This window comes from Octopus bimaculoides, chromosome 5 (genome assembly GCF_046866305.1).
Source record: "Octopus bimaculoides isolate indiv1 chromosome 5, ASM4686630v1, whole genome shotgun sequence".
NCBI classification, from domain to species: Eukaryota; Metazoa; Mollusca; class Cephalopoda; order Octopoda; family Octopodidae; genus Octopus; species Octopus bimaculoides.
In genome coordinates, this window is record NC_142932.1 from 98,800,575 (window position 1) to 98,804,457 (window position 3,883).

Here is a 3,883-nt window from a genome sequence, read left to right on the forward strand (position 1 = left end):
ATTTCACTTTGCAAGGCGACCCCCAACAATGCTGGTGCAACAAAAAAATTTACACAATACTCTCTGTAAAGTGGTTGACATTAAGAAGAGTCCAGCTGTAGAAACCATGTCAAAAATGAGACATTAGAGCAAGACCTGGTCTTCTGAGCTGTTGAAACTTATCAAACGAAACCAACATAACCATTTTAGCATATGGGAGAATTGTGTAAAATGATTATTGTGTGTTTGTATTATATATAAAATTTTATAATGAATATATAGTTGAATCTATAATTTATCTCCACAACAAACTTTGAAATGCTTTACTTACATCTCTGCCAAGCAGTAAGGCACAGCTAATTGTTAGCAACTATATCATTAGGAGAGTCAACTATCATCCAGTAATTTTCATATTCTCTCATTTTCTGAACTTACTTGTATATAACCAGTTTCATAAAAATAGCACAGCATATCAAACAGACTATTCTCTCCATGCATAAAACACTGTTTTCAGTGTTGTCGGTATGTACTATCATACATCAGACTTCTTACACACCCTTCATGAACTTTGTTTTTTTACATGGAGAGAGAAAAAAAATTTGTAACAAAGGAGTGCAGTAATCTATTTTTTTTTAATCAATCTGTTGACATCAACATCTTTACATCTATTTGCCCATTATGTAACAAGCTGACTGGTTACTTAGTACAGTATTGTTGTGTTACATTTTATTTGGTACTGTGAAGTTCATCAAATTTTTTGCTTACATTTTATAACTCATTGCCTTTATTTTTATTATAGCTACCAAAATAATGTACACATACATGCAAGTGAGTGTATGTATTATATACACACACAACAAATATGAGCTGAGGTACATGTCAATGGTTAGCTACTAAGACATACTGTTTCAAAATAACAGTGCCCACTAATGTGGAGATCTTATGCTTATGAACACACACACACACATTATACTGAACCACCTCACTGGATTACCATTAGTACCTCTTAAACATCTTTGTAATCTTTCTTAATAGTTCAAAAATTAACTGGAAAAAAAAACTGTTCCTCTCATGATGCATTAATTTCCTTCAACCTAAACCTCTCACTTTTGTCATCGTACTCACTTTTATTCCCTTGCAAATTACAAATTGACCTGATCAGCCCAAGAAGCTACACCAAAACAGACATTGGAGCAAGGTATGATACTCCAAATAGCATTCTGGTCAAACCATCCAGACTGTACCACCACAGAAAGTGGATGTAAAATGATGAAATGAATTCAAGCAAAGCTTTTCGAGCAGTAATAAAAATTGTCAATGGACTAATTGAAGTGTGGAAAAATGGGTTTCTAGAGGTAAACTCCATACAACATTCTGATCAGAATTATACTCACCATGAAGTTTCTTAGGTCACTCCAAGTTGTTTACAACAAAGTGTGTGTCTTTCTATGTATTCTGTTACAGTTAACTAAATTATACCTATATTAAAAGATTTATGTTGATGGATAAATATCTGACTCTTGGCATCCTTCTGAACATTGTTAAGTTTAGAGACTAATTTGTGGTGATGAATGTCTGTGTTTTTATTTGATGTTTCTCTGAATATAAATCGGTAATCTTTTCAAACAATTAAAATAATAGGGGAAAATCTGCAACTTAATACAAAAGAATGCTGCAACAGACTATAATTGACTGTGATTATATCTATAAATCCAGTTATAGTTTGCAATAAATATTTCTTCAGCTGTCTTCCTTCTTATCCTTTAACATCATAAAAAAGATAAACCCTTAGCAAAATTAACAGCTTGTATAAAAGGTATCCTTAAGCATTGCATTTGATGAGTTCTGTTGAGAAAAAGTTTTCTATGCAAAGAATAAGGATGACAAATCCTTTATTATTGAAGATTGCAAGAAGTGTGTACTTCTTAATGCCATTGAAATACTTTTCTTTATCCATTAAAATTGCAGATGCAATTCACTAGCCTCAAGAAAAATTTCAAAACTAATTCTTTCTTTCAGCTTTGTGTATATTTATGATTTCATATTTTGTTTCTGAAGTTATTGATAGCATTTACCACGGTACTCTCCTTTCATTTTGGCATATTGAAACTAGAGTTGTCAAATTAAAATTGTGGAGGAAAGATGTGGGATGAAGTGGTGAGAAAGGATCTTCAGACGCTGGGCCTCATTGAGGAAATGACAAGGGACTGGGAATGTGGAAATTTGTTGTAAGTAAAATCCATACATACAAGCTTGTTCTTTCAGGGGCCAGTGCTGCATAAATGCATGCATGCCAGTGGCACGTGAAATGGTTGGCATTAGGAAGGGCATCCAGCCGTAGAAACCATGCCACAACAGACAGTTGGAGTCTGAACAGCTCCATGTCAAACCATCCAATTCATGCCAGCCTGGAAAATGGACATTAAACGATGATAATAACAATCAGATAATATTTATAGCTTATAGCCAGAATTAGCTAAAATCATTACCTGATTAACTAAAATAGATATTTTTAAAGAATTATAAGAGCAATAAATTGAATGTTTGGATTCTCTTAAAAAGTAAATATTTTAATAAAACAGTCTACCAGACCTTATATAGCTTCCCTTATAACATCTAAATTTCACTTTTCAACACTAAACAGAAATTGATTCAGTTTCACTTTGGGTAGTCAGGAAAGATAAATTCAGCACCAATAACGCCTATGTTCTGGGTTACAGAAACAGACTACTAATGGCAAAACAGCCACCAAGTCACATTGTTACTGCTATGACCATTCTGAAATTGCCAAATGTGGTAGGTCTTTAAATTTGCTGTGAAATATGATTAGGTCATCTAATTGTAAACTGCTAGCAATGAATGTATCATGATAATCTACATTATTTTTAAAATAATTAAATTTCTGTCAGTTAGATGATTGTATTCATTGGCTATATTGTATTAAAATATGCTAGATCTAGTTAGAAATTTATTGAATTAGCAATCCTGACTGGAAGGATGAATTAATTCAAAAGTTTTAAGATGAAAGAATTTGTGAGTATAGTATGTGCACATATACTAAGCATTTATGCTTAGTGAATAAACAGATGCACATTATTGAGGCCAATTGTGATAACTAAACTCTCAAAGCAATCATGAATATTTAGCATTTATTTTGTGCAGTTACCTCTCATGTTCATATATTGTTAATTGAAATATTACACAATAGTTGTGCACATGCCTTCACTGGCATTGGGGTGAATGAAATGCTATTATTGATGATCGCATTGTAAGGAAAAGTAGACTTAACAGATGGACTAGCTTTTGATTACTAAACAATAAAATCATGGGGGCAGGGGAACCAGCAGGACCATCAAGGAGAGTTGCAAAGTTGCCGAAAACAGATATCTCAAAATAATTCATTTTTCAACTTTTACTTGTTATAGGACTGGCCAGGCTGGGGTACTACCACTGATCAAACAATTATACATATATCAGTTTATTTACTGAACTGCTAAGTTATTGCGGGTGGGGGCATAAACCAACAGCAGTTGTCAAGGGAGACAAATATATATGACAGTTTTGGGACTGGACCTGAAATCATGTGGCTGCAAAGCAAGCTTCTTAACCACAAAACCATGCCTGTGTCTAAGTACAGTGATTTTACATTTTAACAGCAAGCATTAAAATCTATCGAAACAAAAATATGTAATAATTTATGATATGGGCATGAACATTTTATAGTAGAACAAACAATAAGTTCATTGAATCAACTTTAGTAAATGGCTTGTACTTATTTTATGAACAGAAGAATGAAAAGCAAGCAAGTTAAAATACAAAGATAGCCTAATTAAATTCTCTTAGTCTGGTAAACTACCTAATCTTTCTGCAATACACCTTTCAAATAAGAATTACAATATCAATA